This window comes from Elephas maximus, chromosome 17, assembly GCF_024166365.1.
Source record: "Elephas maximus indicus isolate mEleMax1 chromosome 17, mEleMax1 primary haplotype, whole genome shotgun sequence".
Lineage (NCBI taxonomy): Eukaryota > Metazoa > Chordata > Mammalia > Proboscidea > Elephantidae > Elephas > Elephas maximus.
In genome coordinates this window covers 46,312,091-46,328,999 of record NC_064835.1, presented here as the reverse complement: position 1 = coordinate 46,328,999, position 16,909 = coordinate 46,312,091, and the positions used below count along the sequence as shown (strand labels likewise).

General features: G+C 40.5%; 1 gene segment (V, D, J or C); it reads right to left on the bottom strand.

Moving 5' to 3' along the window:
* Positions 1–16,909, bottom strand: part of LOC126060264 (immunoglobulin kappa variable 3-20-like) — a 51,924-nt gene that overhangs the window by 19,063 nt on the left and 15,952 nt on the right.

The window sequence follows — 16,909 nt, the reverse complement described above, 5'->3', positions numbered from 1 at the left end:
AGAGAAATGGAAAACAGGCCCCGAATTTACTCGTATTGATAGTCCTCAGGGAGCCTTTATTGAGCAAGATTCCAGGAGGGCTCAGATCACAAAGAAAGTGTGAATCAAAGAGAAAATGGAACCTATCATGCCCACCGTGGGTAGGAGCTGATAAGAGGGCTCTAGAATCATTTGTGGAAATGGAGAGGAAAAAACAAGCAGGACTTCCTGGTGAAGTTGTGATTGAATACCAACTCTTCAGAGAGTTTCATTCCACTTATGAATGGCCACCTCTATGTAGCTGGTGTGTGGGCCACACCAGTATACCTGGCTGTGGAATGAAGGTCTAGAACTCAAAGAGGCCTACCAGGTACTTCTCTCTTTTAAGAAAAAGGCACATGGTAAAGATGCTAAGGTAGAATGTATATTCTCCCTTACACCTTGTCTATGGGGCACACAACATTTATCTTATAGTGGGGACGATATTTCACGCCATTTTATAGACGACAGTTCTCAGAAATAAAAGCTTAACATCGCCTTCAACTAGGGGACATCAACCACCAGACCTCAGCCAACATGTTGCTTGGCAACCCATGAAGACCCACTGGGTTGTTTTCAGACCCCCTAGCTCATCTTGACATGATCCCTAGATTTGAGCTCTACTTAGCCAGTCACCATGTTGTCAGGTGAGACTCCTGGTGACCCCATGTTTGTAAGAGTAGAACTGGGCTCCATAGGGTTTTCAGTGGCTGACTGTTCTGAAGCAGGCCAACTTGCCTTTCTCCTGATAAGCCTCTTGGAGACTCAAACTTCCAGCCTTTTGCTCAGCAGCCAAGTGTTTGAACTGCTTGCACCACCCAGAGCCTCCTGAGCTCTAGTTCAATAACCTGCTGCTGTTGAGTCAATTCTGAGTCATAGAAACCTCTTTGGACAGAGTAGAACTGCCCCATAGGGTTTCTTTATGGAAGCAGGTGCTCTAGTTAATCCACTGCCCTTGAGCTGATTCTGACTCATAGCGGCCTTATAGGACAGAGTTGAAGTGCTCCATAGAGTTGCCAAGGCTGTAAATCTTTAATAGAAGAGGACTGCCCCATCTTTCTCCTGCAGAGCGGATGGTGGATTCAAACCACAAACCTTTTGGTTACCATCGAAGCACTTTAACCATTGCAAAACCAGCCTCCTTGAGGGCCAAAAATTGGAGAGTGTAGTTTCTGTACTTCTTTTGTATTTAGAAAACCTTGGTGGCGCAGTGGTTAAGAGTTCAGCTGCTAAGCAAGAGTTTGGCAGTTTGAATCCACCAGGTACTCCTTGGAAACCTTATGGAGTGATTCACTCTGTCATATAAGGTCACTATGAGCCCCATTCCACTCCACCACAAGTTTGGTTTTGGTATTTGGTCCTAAGTCAAGAGCACACTAGGGCACTCAGGTCAAATTCTTGGCATGTTTCTCCTGTCTCAGTTTGCAGTCCAAAATGTTCTCTGTATTTGCCTCACTCATTAACTGTTGCTGTTATGAAACCAAAAGAACCAAACCAAACTCGCTTCGATTGATTTAAGCTCTTCCTCTCTCTCTCTCTTTTCCTATCCTCCTCTCTCTGTTTGCCTGCAAATGTTAATCTCGGGCAACTTTTCTAAGATGTTTTCCACTATCTTTTTCTGTACAAATTCTGAGGGTAGAAGAGCTAGTGTTACTAACAATAGTAATTGCATAGTTTGAATCCAAGGGACATCAGTTTTACTGAATCTTGTAACTTTAATACCAGGGCAGAAACAAAAGATATTGCTCTCTTGCAACTTCAAAATATTATTGACAGGCAAACATTTGCTATACTTTTTTTCATATAATCAATAAGTTTTGCCTTTTCAAAAACAAAAATAATTGAGAAAAAAAAATCAAACCTGTTTTCTTCGTGGTACTTCCAAATAATGGTTACCCCATGTGTGTCACAGCAGAAGTGAGCTCCACAGGGTTTCCTTCCCTGTAATCTTTATGGAAACTGATTTCCTGCCCTTTCTTTGGTGACATCGCTGGGGGAGTTTGAGTCACCAATCTTTCAATTAGTGAACGAGTGCAAACTGTGTGTGCCACCCAGGGACTACTTGAATCTTTACTTTGCCTTAAATAAATAGTGCTGGTGCATTCTGGGATGGAGGATGAAGACTAATTCTCATAATTCTTTTCAAATTTCACCCAGGGCTGCCAAGATATTCATCTATGAGAGAACCAAATAGGGAGGTTCTTAATTTTCAAGGAAAAGAATATGAAAGAGGAGAGAGATCTGCCCAAGTAAGTTTCTATCTAGTTCTTATAGCCTCTAACTTTTTGTTCAACTTTATGGTTTTATCCCCGGAGTATTCTAGGGAGCTGAAATTTGTTTGATATGGTTTCATTTTTATCTTATTTTATCATTTCATTCTATCCTATTTAATTCAATTTGATTTGATTCAAATTGATTCAATTATATTTGATTTACTACTGACCCTCCATTCTCCCCTTGGCCTAAGAGGTGTTCTAGACGGGTCAACATACAAATTTCTAGAAGAACTCTGAGTCATCTAGTACTGCTATAACAGAAATACAACAGATAGATGACTTTAACAAAGAGAAATTTATTCTCTCACAGTCTGGTAGAGTATAAGTCCAAACTCTGGGTGTGGGCTCCAGGAGAAGGCTTTTTCTCTCTATTGCCTGTGGAAGAAGAGTCCTTGTCCTCAATCTTCCCCTGGGGTAGGAGCTTCTCAGGCTGAGGCACCCAAGGTCCAAAGGAAGAGCTATTGCTCCTGGTTTTGCTTCCTTGGTAGTCTGAGGTCCCCAAGTCTCTGCTTGCTGCCCTTTCCTTTTATCTTTGAGAAATAAAATGTGGTTCTGGCCACATGCCAGGTAAACTCCCTTTACCTTGGATCAGGGGAGTGACCAGAGCAAGGGTGGTGTTACAAACCCATCCTAATCCTCTCAACATAAAATTGCAATCACAAAATGGAGGACAACCACACAATACTGGGAATCGTGGCCTAATCAAGTTGATACACATGTTTTGGGGGGGACATAATTCAATCCATGGCATACTGAAAGATGACTAGTTTGTGTTTCAAAGAGCAGTAACTTTGGGCTATCCTTTGTTCCTGAGAAGAAGACCAAGATTGGGCTGAAGTTTACTGCTGAGAGAATGCTTCCTTCTTAAAGATGAAAGTCGCTGTTTCCACTTGCTAAGGAAGAGATTGTACTATTTTTATAAGATAAAGAACAGCTACTAAATAGTTCCTTGAGCCCTTGACTCTTGCTTTCAGTTTTGAATGTTTGCTAATAGGTGATGAGACAAAGTGCTTAAGGCAGAATCAACTGACTTCAGAAAGTATTTTAAGTGATTTAATTAGTGTTTGATTTTCCCAGAGGGTCTTAAACTGTCCTTTTAAAATCCATATAAACAATTTTTTAAATTCTTGAAACTGTTTAATATGAAAGGAGAATCATGGAATTGGATAACTCTCAGTCTATATTCTCCATTTTTCTGAAGGTAAACCGGAATATCCAAATAAAACTATTAGAAAAATAACATTTTCTTTGTATTCTTGTTATATCCATGCAAATCCTCATGGCAAAGGAAGTTTCAGGAACAATTTGAAAAGACTAGAATTCCCTTTTGGTACCCAAAATTTTCTTTGGGCCTTCCACTGTCTATCTCTAAGGTAAACCAGGCCTTCTTACAAGGTCAGACAAGCAGAGAGATCTCACCATCAAACTTCCATGCAAGTTGTGACTTCTAAGAAGGCCATGATTTGAAGACAGAGGCCTCTTTCCTCAGGGGTGAGTCCTGAGAGGGGATCTTAGATGAGGTAACTTACAAGGCAGAGAATGCCAAGATAGTCAATGGAATGAATGTCCCCTTTGCAGTGAGCTGGGGATCAACTGAAGGAGCCAGGAAATGTTTCGCCCACCTATCTAAAGACTCAGTTGTGTGTCTCTACGGGATCTTTCCATTTATTCTAAGAAAAAAAGAAATAAAAGTAATTCAGACATTTGGAAACAGACACAGATTACGAAGATGGAGGATAGGGCCTTGATCCTCCAGAAAAATCTGGCATGGTAACGTCCCTGGTTTTCACAGAGGTTAGAGAGAACATCTAAACTCAGAAGATAAACATATTCACAGAGCTGTCCTGAGCTCCCTGCAGTCAGAATATTTATCCATGAATGTATCCCCTAAAAAAAACAATTTGCTGCTATTTACAAACAGCAAATTGTATCCCCTAGTGGGTGACAATTTGCTGTTTGTAAATAGCAACAAATTGTTGTTTGTAATGCCTCAGGTCTAAGGAGTCCATACAAGCCCACCTGTAGGTGGAAAGCTCCCTCTGCTGGGGGCTTGATCTCAATTCCCAGCAAAGGAAAACTCTCCCCTTTTATCAGAAAGAACCTCCATTTGGGTCCAGGTGGGAAATGGACCTGTTGTGTAAATCTGTGTGGGTTTGGGCTATTTGAGTAACAAAGTCTACAGAACAAAGTTTACAGAATGTATGAGAATATCACACTCTCTGCCCCATAAACGCTGACACAAGGGTACAGACTCAAAGCGTTCCACCAAGTCCTACAAATCACACCCTAGCTTCCAAATCAATGTACACCAATTCAGTGTACACCAAACTGCCACCCTAGCTTCCATTTCAATGTACACCAAACTACAGTAGATAATCTGCTATGTGACCAATTTATACAAGTTTCAACATTCCTTTGAGTGTGATCAAATGAGAGAATTAGTGAGATCTGCTGCTCCCCATAGGAACGAATGGAGGTTATTTTTAACATTCTTTTACCAGCTCTTTATATTTGTGCCTATTAGGGGTTGACCATCTTTGACTGTTGGTCAGTTTTGTTGTCCAAGCCAGAGTATGGTTTCCTAACTTACAGGACATAGTGATTCTTTTAGAATTAGGAATATTATACTGTCTGTGTATAGGTAACATAAGAACATTTCAAAGCCATTTTCTAAGCAAGAAATATTTTTTACAAGATTTTTCATTTTCTGGATATTTTAGTTCAATAGGTTAAGACACCAAGCAATCCTTCATCATGGAATTTCAGAACGCTTTATTATGCACATGAGAAAACTACAGAGAACAAGAGGCAGTCATTGGAACAGAGCAAGGAGATACTGCATAGTTTAAGATCAGAAAAGTTTTACATCAGGGTAGTATCTTTGCACCATACTTGTTTAATCTGTATGCTGAGCAAATAGTTTGAAAAGCTGGACTATGTGAAGAAGAATACAGCACCAGGATTGGAGGAAGGCTCATTAACAACCTACAATGTGCAGATGACACAACAATGCTTGTAGAAAGAAAAGACTTGAAGCCACTTATGGATGAAGATCAAAGAGTGCAGGCTTCAGTTTTGATTGCACTTCAACATGAGGACGACAAAAATCCTCACAAATGGATCAATCATCATCATCATGATAAATGGAGAAAAGATTGACATGGTCAAGGATTTCATTTTACTTGAGTCCACAAACAACGCTCATGGAAGGAGCAGTCAGGAAATCAAACAACTTATTTCATTGGGCAAATCTCCTGCAAAAGAACTCTTTAAAGTGTTAAAAAGCAAAGCTGTTATTTTGAGAACTACAGTGCACCTGGCCCAAACCATGGCATTTTCAATTACCTCATTTTCTTGTGAAAGCTGGACAATCAATAAGGAAGACTGAAGAAAAAGTTGATGCCTTTGAATTATGCTGTGGAAAAAGATATTGACTCTGTCATGAACTTCCAGAAGAACAAACAAATCTGTCTTGGAAGAATTAGAGCCAGAATGCTCCTTAGAAGCCAGAATGACAAGAATTCATCTCATGTTCTTTGGATATGTTATCAGGAAGGACCAGTCCCTGGAGAAGGACTTCATGTTTAGTAAAGTAGAGGATCAGTGAAAAAGGAGAACAAGATGGCTTGACACAGTGGCTGCAATAATGGGCTCACAGATAACAAAGGATCTAAGGCTGCTGCACGACTGGGCACTGTCTCCTTGTGGTGTACACAGGGTTCCCATAAGTCAGAACCGACTTCCAGCACCTAACAACTACAACTTTATACATACATATACAGAAAGAGAAGTAAGATAGAATATTCATCAAGTTTAATAAGTGGTTACCAGGAATATCATATTCACTACCTGAGGCATAAAACATCTTTCCTCTTTTCCCCTTGCCTTACCTGGGCTATCAGCTGTCTATGTATAAGAGACAATTTTTTTCTTCCCTATCAAGCTGTTTTGACTTGAGGCTCTTTAGGAGTTTCATTCACTGAGTCCCAGGGAAAGAGAGTTTGTAGCACTAGATTTCAACATTCTTAAACAATTAACCTGGTATCAGCAGATACCAGGCAATATTTTTTACTAGGGATCTGTTTTCCAATTTTTTTTTTAAATTATACTTTAGATGAAGGTTTAAAGAACAAACTACTTTTTCATCCAATATTTAGTACACATACTGTTCTATGACATTAGCTGACCACCCCAGGACATGTCAACACTCTCCCTTCTCAACCGTTTGTTTCCTATTATCATCTTTCCTATTCTCTCCTGCCTTTCAGTTCCTATCCCAGGGCTGGTAAACTCCTTTAGCCTTGTTTTGTTCTGTGGGTCTGTTGAATCTTTGATGGAAAGGTAAACTTCAGGAGTGAACTCATTACTGAGCTGAAAGCATGTCGGGGGCCATAGTCTCAGGGTTTCTCCAGCCTCTGTCAGGCCAGGAAGTCTGGTCTTTCTTTTTGAGTCCGAATTTTTTTCTAGATTTTTCTCCAGCTCTTTCTGGTACCCTCTATTGTGATCTCTGTCACAGCAGTCAGTGGTGGTAGCAGGACACCGTCTCGTTGTGCTGGACTCAGTTTGGTGGAAGCCGTGGTAGATGTGGTCCATTAGTCCTTTGGACTAATCTTTCCCTTGTATCTTTAGTTTTCTTCATTATTCCTTACTCCCAAAGGGGTGAGACATGTGGAGTATCCTAGATGGAAGCTCATAGGCTTTTAAGCGCCAAGACATTACTCACCAAAGTAGAACGTAGAACATATTCTCTATAAAGTATGTTATGGCAATTGAGCTGGATATTCCCGAAGATCATAGTCCCCTCAGCCCTCAGTCCAGCAATTTGGTCCCTTAGGGAGTCTGGATGCATCTATGCAGTTACCATGACCTTGTCTTGTACAAGCTGTGCTGGCTTCCCCACTATTTGTACTGTCTTACACTTCACCAAAGTTTCTATTTATCTATTGGATACCAGACAATCTTGAATGATCTCAAGTCCAACTCATTATTTGCAGACACTCTGTGGATCAGCATGGTGGGTGTGGGCAATGATTCCTTTTTTAGATTAGCTGAGAGAGAACCATGCAGGATGGTCCTAGACACTCATCTGTCCATCTTCAGGGTCTCTGATGTTTTTTTATAGTGCCAGGGCCATGTGAATTGTGCCCTTGACATGAATACAGCCTTTTACACTCCAAAGTGACCACTACTGCAGGCAATACCAGCTTTATTTCTGTTGGTTTTCCTCCAAACACAGAAGACACTTTGTTATTTGCTCACAAGAGAGGTCCACCCACCTCTTGGTTCTCTCTACACTGCTGCACCCACTAAGGGATTTGCATATTTTTCCCCAGGGAGGACCTTCCCTGGCCAAGTCTGAGATAAAAGGTCAGCTCTAATCTGCATTTACTTATCAGGATTTATTCCTTCAACTTCTGAAATGAGGCTTCCTGCTCAGCTCCTGGGGCTGTTAAAGCTCTGGATCCCTGGTGAGGACAGAGGGGGGATGGGAAAGCAGAAGGAGGTGGGGAGGGTGAGCTCTGGGGGCACCACAGGTTCCTGTGTGGATTCTGTTCTCAAGTTAGAGGCCTATGTCACAGCCACTGGGAGAGTCATGTGGTGTTTAGATCTGTGAAACAGAAGAGAACAGAAAAGTAAGAGGGACCTGCTCTCTGGTGAAGATTTTAGCAAAGAAAGAGGTTCTTTTATGCCTGGCATACTCAGGCTATTTTTTTTTTTTTAATTGTCTCGTTTGGGGTATGAATAAAAATTTCACACACACATGCACACACACTCACACACACAATTAATTAGCCTGAAGGAAATCTTCAAAATCATTCTTAATATTGGTAGTAACCTTTTATTCTCTCTCATAATTTTAACTTCCAATCGGGATACTGTGGTGATTCACACTCCAGTCTCTCTGCCAGTCATAGTTAGAGAGCCAGCCACCATCTCCTACAAGTAGAGTCAGAGTCTCCTACATAGTGATGGTTACACCTATCTGAACTAGGACCAGCAGAAGCTGGGCCAGTCTCCACAGCTCCTAATCTATAGGGCATCAAGCCTGTTCTCTCGGGTCCCAGTGGGTCAGGAACAGATTGGGTGGAGGCTGAGGATGTTGCAGTTTATTACTGCCAGCAAAGCATAAAACTTCCTCCCACAGTGGTCCAGCCCTGCACACAAACCTCTCTGATTGGGGTGGCCCAGCTGCCTAAATGTGTGGTCTGTGTGGGGAGCAGTCCCAGCAGATTCTCTGAGGCTGCTGAGAGGAAGATGTTGGAGACCTCAGGGGAATGCGTTGCAGCTGAGGACTCTGGACCATGAGTACCTCTGCTACACCTCAGACGCTGCCTGTTTGTGGCCGGTCAGCTGCACAAGTGTTGACATGGCAGAGCCAGCAGGGAGAATGGAGGAGGTCCATGTGCCTCTGAGCAACTAGGTCAGATGCCAGGAGAGCTGACTGAGAGCTCACCCTAATCCTCCTGCCCGTGTACACTTGTCAGTTAAATTTAGTCAGCATGGCAGGCAGACATTTGACACAGACAGTGGCAACACAAGTTGAATACATGTGGAGGTTAAGTAGGCTTTTTGTATATTTAATCAGGATAATATTTGGCAATATTTAGCCATTAGTATTTTCCCACTTTCCCATCCCCCTGCTTCTCATTTTACCACTTACGCTTCCCCTTGAATTAAGGTAGTTGAAATATCATTCCATATTAAATGTCCTCAGGGGGAGTGTGGCTGAGAACAATTGGTGAAGATGCTGGTTTAATAGCCTCCAAAAAGCCTTTTGTAAATGTATAGGAGACACAAGATACTAATTCCTTAAGTGATGAATTTCCCCAATTACTTCATGTTGAGAAAAATGATTTGTAGGAATTTTATAAGTTGGTTTTAAAAAGAAAAACCAAACTGAAAGATGCAGAACAACAATTATTCCATAAACTACTAGAATGATACAGAATGACAGAAATGTTTTTCTTTCTAAAGGTAACAATTTTAAGGCTGTGTCCATATTTATGCCTATTCCCACGAAAGGTAATCCAACTGAATGTGGAAATCATTGAACAATATTCATTCAAAAGTGGAACAGCAGTATAGTGGCAGGGAACTGTCAGAAGTGCAAGCTAGATTCCGAAAAAAATCTGGAACAAGGGATACCATTGCTAATGACAGACGGAGCCTGGCTAAAAGCAGATAATACCAGAAATATATTTACCTGTGTTTTACTGACTATGTAAAGGCAGTCAACTGTGTGGTTTGTAACACATTATGGATAACATTGTGAAGAATGGGAATTCCAGAACACCTAAATGTGTGCATGAGGACCTGTACATAGGTCAACAGGCAGTCATTCAAAGAGAATAAGGAGATGCTGCATGGTTTAAAGTCATAAAATGTGTGTTTTACACTTGTATCCTTTCACCATACTTATTCAGTCTATATGCTGAGCAAATAGTTTGAGAAGATGGATTATATGAAGAAGAATGAGGAATCAGGATTGGAGGAAGACTTTTTAGCAACCTGCATGATGCAGATGACACAAAGTTGTTTGCTGAAAATGAAGAGGAATTGAAGCATTTACTGATGAAGATCAAGGACCACAGCCTTCAGTAGGGATTATGCTTCAACATAAAGAAAATAAAAATCTTCATAACTGGGCTAATAAGGAACATCCTGATAAATGGACAAAACACTGAAATTGTCATGGATTTCATTGTCCTTGGATCCCTAATTAATGACCATGGAAGCAACATTCAAGAAATCAAAGGATGTATGACACTGGACAAATTGGCTGGAAAAGTCCTCTCTAAAGTGCTAAAAAGCAAAGGCATCACTTTAAAAACTAAGGTGCACCTGAACCAAGACATGATGTCTTCAATCGCCTCCTATGTATGTGAAAGTTGGGCAATGAATAAGGAAGACCAAAGAAGAATTGAATTATTGTTTTGGCAAAGAATATTGAACATAGCATGGACTTCCAGAAGGAACAAATTTGTCTTGGAAGAAACACAGCCAGAGTGATCTTTAGGAGGGAGAGTGGTGAAATTTCGTCTCACATATTTTGGATATGTTCTCAGGAGGAATCAGTCCCTGAAGAAGGACATTGTGCTTGTTAAAGTAGAGGGTCAACAAAACAGAGGAAGACCCTCAACGAGATGGATTGACTCAGTGGCTGCAACAATGGGCGCAAGCATAAGAAGAACTATGAGGATGGCCTAGGACTGGGCAGTGTTTCATTGTGTTGTTCATACGGTCACTAAGAGTTGGAACTGACTGGACAGCACCTAACAACAACAGCAACAAAAATGAGTAATATACAGATGAGATTTTCTTTTTTTTCAGCTCCAAAAATCAGAAATGTAAAATGGTTAGTATAAACATTAATATTCAAGGTGAAAAAACATTGATGAAGATCTAATACTGTCAAATATTGAAATATATTCTTATCAGTCATGGATTTTGATTGCAAACAAGAGAAACAAAGTCTCAACTAAGCAGAAAATGAAATGATTACCAGGTGACATGCAGATTTGACTGAAAGTCTACAGAACATGGTGTAGAAAATGTACATGAAAACAGCTGGCAAAAGCACAGTCCACGATAAATCAGAGAAAGAAGTTGTTTGTATATGATCCCACCACCACCACAGATGGGCTAGGTCCACCGCCACTGGATACCAGCAATGAAACTTTGGATATTGGAAGCCTCTGATACCGTTCTGTTTGCAAACATTTTTTTAAAAATAATTTTTATTGTGGTTTAAGTGAAAGTTTACAAATCAAGTCAGTCTCTCACATATAAACTTGTATACACCTTACTACATACTCCCACTTAAAAATACTCTCCCCCTAATGAGTCAGCCTGCTCCCTCATTCCAGACTCTCCTTTCGTGACCATTTTGCCAGTTTCTAATCCCCTCTACCCTCCCATCTCCCCTCCAGACAGGAGATGTCGACATAGTCTCAAGTGTCCATCTCATGCAAGTAGCTCACTCCGTATTGGCATCCCTCTCCAACCCATTGTCCAGTCCAATCCATATCTGATGAGTTGGCCTTGGGAATGGTTCCTGTCCTGGGCCAACAGAAGGTTTGGGGTCCATGCCCGCTGGGATTCTTGTAGTCTTAGACCATTAAGTCTGGTCTTTTTATGAGAATTTGGTGTCTGGATCCCACTGTTCCCCTGCTCCCTCAGGGGTTCTCTGTTGTGCTCCCTATCAGAGCAGTCATCGGTTGTGGCCAGGTACCATGTAGTTATTCTGGTCTCAGGATGATGAAGTCTCTAGTTCATGTAGCCCTTTCTGTCTCTTGAGCTCATAATTCCCTTGTGACTTTGGTGTTCTTCATTCTCCTTTGATCCAGGTGAGTTGAGACAAATTGATGCATCTTAGATGGCCGCTTGCCAGCTTTTAAGACTCCTGACACCACACCTAAAATTGGGATGCCGAACGTTTTCTTAATAGCATTTATTCTGCTTATGACTTAGGTGTCCCCTGAAGCCATAGTCCCCAAACCCCCACCCCTGCTCCACTGACCTTTGAAGCATTCAGTTTATTCAGGAAACTTCTTTGCTTTTGGTCCAGTCCAGTTGTACTGACCTCCCCTGTATTGGATGTTGTCCTTCCCTTCACCTAAAGTAGTTCTTATCTACTATCTACTATCTAATGGGTAAATAACCCTCTCCCACCCTACCTCCCTCCCCTCTCTTGTAACCACAAAAGAATGGGTTCTTCTTAGTTTAAACTATTTCTCAAGATCTTATACTAGTGGTCTTATACCATATTTGTCCTTTTGCATCTGACTAATTTCACTCAGCATAATGCCTTCCAGGTTCCTCCATGTTATGAAATGTTTCACAGATTCATGACTGTTCTTTAGGGATGCGTACTATTCCATTGTGTGAATACACCATAATTTATTTATCCATTCGTCCGTTGAGGGACACCTTGGATGCTTCCAAATTTTGCTATTGTAAACAGTGCTGCAATAAACATGGGTGTGCATATATCTGTTTGTGTAAAGGCTCTTAATTCTCGAGGATATAGTCCGAGGACTGGGATTTCTAGCTTTTTTTATTTTTTATTTTATTTATTTATTTATTTTTATAACTTTTATTAAGCTTCAAGTGAACGTTTACAAATCCAATCAGTCTGTCACATATAAGTTTACATACATCTCACTCCCTACTCCCACTTGCTCTCCCCCTCTTGAGTCAGCCCTTTCAGTCTCTCCTTTCTTGACAATTTTGCTGGCTTCCCTCTCTCTCTATCCTCCCATCCCCCCTCCAGACAAGAGTTGCCAACACAATCTCAAGTGTCCACCTGATATAATTAGCTCACTCTTCATCAGCGTCTCTCTCCCACCCGCTAACCAGTCCCTTTCATTTCTGATGAGTTGTCTTCGGGGATGGTTCCTGTCCTGTGTCAACAGAAGGTCTGGAGAGCATGGCCGCCGGGATTCCTCCAGTCTCAGTCAGACCATTAAGTTTGGTCTTTTTATGAGAATTTGGGGTCTGCATCCCACTGATCTCCTGCTCCCTCAGGGGTCCTCTGCTGTGCTCCCTGTCAGGGCAGTCATCGATTGTGGCCGGGCACCAACTAGTTCTTCTGGTCTCAGGGTGATGTAGGTCTCTGGTTCATGTGGCCCTTTCTGTCTCTTGGGCTCTTAGTTGTCGTGTGGGCTTGGTGTTCTTCATTTTCCTTTGCTCCAGGTGGGTTGAGACCAATTGCTGCATCTTAGATGGCCGCTTGTTAGCATTTAAGACCCCAGATGCCACATTTCAAAGTGGGATGCAGAATGATTTCATAATAGAATTATTTTGCCAATTGACTTAGAAGTCCCCGCAAACCATGTTCCCCAGACCCCCGCGCTTGCTCCGCTGAGCTTTGAAGCATTCATTTTACCCCGGAAACTTCTTTGCTTTTGGTCCAGTCCGATTGAGCTGACCTTCCATGTATTGAGTGTTGTCTTTCCCTTCACCTAAAGCAGTTCTTATCTACTGATTAATCAATAAAAAACCCTCTCCCACCCTCCCTCCCCGCCTCGTAACCACAAAAGTATGTGTTCTTCTCAGGTTTACTATTTGTCAAGATCTTATAATAGTGGTCTTATACAATATTTGTCCTTTTGCCTCTGACTAATTTCGCTCAGCATAATGCCTTCCAGGTTCCTCCATGTTATGAAATGTTTCAGAGATTCGTCACTGTTCTTTATCGATGCGTAGTATTCCATTGTGTGAATATACCACAATTTATTTACCCATTCATCCGTTGATGGACACCTTGGTTGCTTCCAACTTTTTGCTATTGTAAACAGAGCTGCAATAAACATGGGTGTGCATATATCTGTTTGTATGAAGGCTCTTGTATCTCTAGGGTATATTCCTAGGAGTGGGATTTCTGGGTTGTATGGTAGTTCTATTTCTAACTGTTTAAGATAACGCCAGATAGATTTCCAAAGTGGTTGTACCATTTTACATTCCCACCAGCAGTGTATGAGAGTTCCAATCTCTCTGCAGCCTCTCCAACATTTATTATTTTGTGTTTTTTGGATTAATGCCAGCCTTGCTGGTGTGAGATGGAATCTCATCGTACTTTTAATTTGCATTTCTCTAATGGCTAATGATCGAGAGCATTTTCTCATGTATCTGTTGGCTGCCTGAATATCTTCTTTAGTGAAATGTGTGTTCATGTCCTTTGCCCACTTTTTGATTGGGTTGTTTGTCTTTTTGTGGTTGAGTTTTGACAGAATCATGTAGATTTTAGAGATCAGGCGCTGGTCGGAGATGTCATAGCTGAAAATTCTTTCCCAATCTGTAGGTGGTCTTTTTACTCTTTTGGTGAAGTCTTTAGATGAGCATAGGTGTTTGATTTTTAGGAGCTCCCAGTTATCTGGTTTCTCTTCATCATTTTTGGTAATGTTTTGTATTCTGTTTATACCTTGTATTAGGGCTCCTAGGGTTGTCCCAATTTTTTCTTCCATGATCTTTATCGTTTTAGTCTTTATGTTTAGGTCTTTGATCCACTTGGAGTTAGTTTTTGTGCATGGTGTGAGGTATGGGTCCTGTTTCATTTTTTTGCAAATGGATATCCAGTTATGCCAGCACCATTTGTTAAAAAGGCTATCTTTTCCCCAGTTAATTGACACTGGTCCTTTGTCAAATATCAGCTGCTCATACGTGGATGGATCTATGTCTGGGTTCTCAATTCTGTTCCATTGGTCTATGTGTCTGTTGTTGTACCAATACCAGGCTGTTTTGACTACTGTGGCTGTATAATAGGTTCTGAAGTCAGGTAAGGTGAGGCCTCCCACTTTCCTCTTCTTTTTCAATAGTGCTTTGCTTATCCGGGGCTTCTTTCCCTTCCATATGAAATTGGTGATTTGTTTCTCTATCCCCTTAAAATATGACATTGGAATTTGGATCGGCAGTGCGTTAAATGTATAGATGGCTTTTGGTAGAATAGACATTTTTACTATGTTAAGTTTTCCTACCCATGAGCAAGGTATGTTTTTCCACTTAAGTATGTCCTTTTGAATTTCTTGTAGTAGAGCTTTGTAGTTTTCTTTGTATAGGTCTTTTACATCCTTGGTAAGATTTATTCCTAAGTATCTTATCTTCTTGGGGGCTACTGTGAATGGTATTGATTTGGTTATTTCCTCTTCGGTGTTCTTTTTGTTGATGTAGAGGAATCCAAGTGATTTTTGTATGTTTATTTTATAACCTGAGACTCTGCCAAACTCTTCTATTAGTTTCAGTAGTTTTCTGGAGGATTCCTTAGGGTTTTCTGTGTATATAATCATGTCATCTGCAAATAGTGATAACTTTACTTCTTCCTTGCCAATCCGGATACCTTTTATTTCTTTGTCTAGCCTAATTGCTCTGGCTAAGACTTCCAACACGGTGTTGAATAAGAGCGGGGATAAAGGGCATCCTTGTCTGGTTCCCGTTCTCAAGGGAAATGCTTTCAGGTTCTCTCCATTTAGAGTGATATTGGCTGTTGGAGATGCCCTTTATTATGTTGAGGAATTTTCCTTCAATTCCTATTTTGGTAAGAGTTTTTATCATGAATGGGTGTTGGACTTTGTCAAATGCCTTTTCTGCATCAATTGATAAGATCATGTGGTTTTTGTCTTTTGTTTTATTTATGTGATGGATTACATTAATGGTTTTTCTGATATTAAACCAGCCTTGCATACCTGGTATAAATCCCACTTGATCTGGGTGAATTATTTTTTTGATGTGTTGTTGGATTCTATTGGCTAGAATTTTGTTGAGGATTTTTGCATCAATGTTCATGAGGGATACAGGTCTATAATTTTCTTTTTTTGTAATGTCTTTACCTGGTATTGGTATCAGGGAGATGGTGGCTTCATAGAATGAGCTGGGTAGTATTCCATCATTTTCCATGCTTTGGAATACCTTTAGTAGTAGTGGTGTTAACTCTTCTCTGAAAGTTTGGTAGAACTCTGCAGTATAGCCATCCGGGCCAGGGCTTTTTTTTGTTGGGAGTTTTTTGATTACCGTTTCAATCTCTTTTTTTGTTATGGGTCTATTTAGTTGTTCTACTTCTGAATGTGTTAGTTTAGGTAGGTAGTGTTTTTCCAGGAATTCATCCATTTCTTCTAGGTTTTCAAATTTGTTAGAGTACAATTTTTCATAATAATCTGAAATGATTCTTTGAATTTCATTTGGTTCTGTTGTGATGTGGTCCTTCTCATTTCTTATTTGGGTTATTTGTTTCCTTTCCTGTATTTCTTTAGTCAGTCTAGCCAATGGTTTATCAATTTTGTTAATTTTTTCAAAGAACCAGCTTTTGGCTTTGTTAATTCTTTCGATTGTTTTTCTGTTCTCTAATTCATTTAGTTCAGCTCTAATTTTTATTATTTGTTTTCTTCTGGTGCCTGATGGATTCTTTCGTTGCTCGCTTTCTATTTGTTCAAGTTGTAGGGACAGTTCTCTGATTTTGGCTCTTTCTTCTTTTTGTATGTGTGCATTTATCGATATAAATTGGCCTCTGAGCACTGCTTTTGCTGTGTCCCAGAGGTTTTGATAGGAAGTATTTTCATTCTCGTTGCTTTCTAAGAATTTCCTTATTCCCTCCTTGATGTCTTCTATAACCCAGTCTTTTTTCAGGAGGATATTGTTCGTTTTACAAGTATTTGATTTCTTTTCCCTAGTTTTTCTGTTATTGATCTCTAGTTTTATTGCCTTGTGGTCTGAGAAGATGCTTTGTAATATTTCGATGTTTTGGACTCTGCAAAGGTTTGTTTTATGACCTAATATGTGGTCTATTCTAGAGAATGTTCCATGTGCGCTAGAAAAAAAAGTATATTTTGCAGCAGTTGGGTGGAGAGTTCTGTATAAGTCAATGAGGTCAAGTTGGTTGATTGTTGTAATTAGATCTTCCGTGTCTCTGTTGAGCTTCTTACTGGATGTCCTGTCCTTCTCCGAAAGTGGTGTGTTGAAGTCTCCTACTATAATTGTGGAGGTATCTATCTCGCTTTTCAATTCTGTTAAAATTTGATTTATGTATCTTGCAGCCCTGTCATTGGGTGCGTAAATATTTAATATGGTTATGTCTTCCTGATCTATTGTCCCTTTTATCATTATATAGTGTCCTTCTTTATCCT